This window comes from Penaeus monodon, chromosome 34 (genome assembly GCF_015228065.2).
Source record: "Penaeus monodon isolate SGIC_2016 chromosome 34, NSTDA_Pmon_1, whole genome shotgun sequence".
In the NCBI taxonomy this organism is placed as follows: domain Eukaryota; kingdom Metazoa; phylum Arthropoda; class Malacostraca; order Decapoda; family Penaeidae; genus Penaeus; species Penaeus monodon.
Window position 1 is genome coordinate 11,728,240 of NC_051419.1, and position 254 is coordinate 11,728,493.

Below are 254 nucleotides of genomic sequence, written 5' to 3' on the forward strand. Positions count from 1 at the left end.
CGTATTAATAATTTAAAAAAAAAAATAATAAAGTTCTCGTGTGCTTCTATAACCTTTTTGAATGACCAGTGCCACACACTCCTCCCCCGGGGAAGTTCCCTCGTGAATGAGTGTGAATGAATGCTGATCGAAATCCACGGGGTCTCCGATACTGATAAGCTTTGCATGATGTCCAAACGACAGCCTACTGTATCTGATAAGCAAGGGAACTGGCAACGGATTAAAGAACTATAATAGCTGAATTTACAGATTAA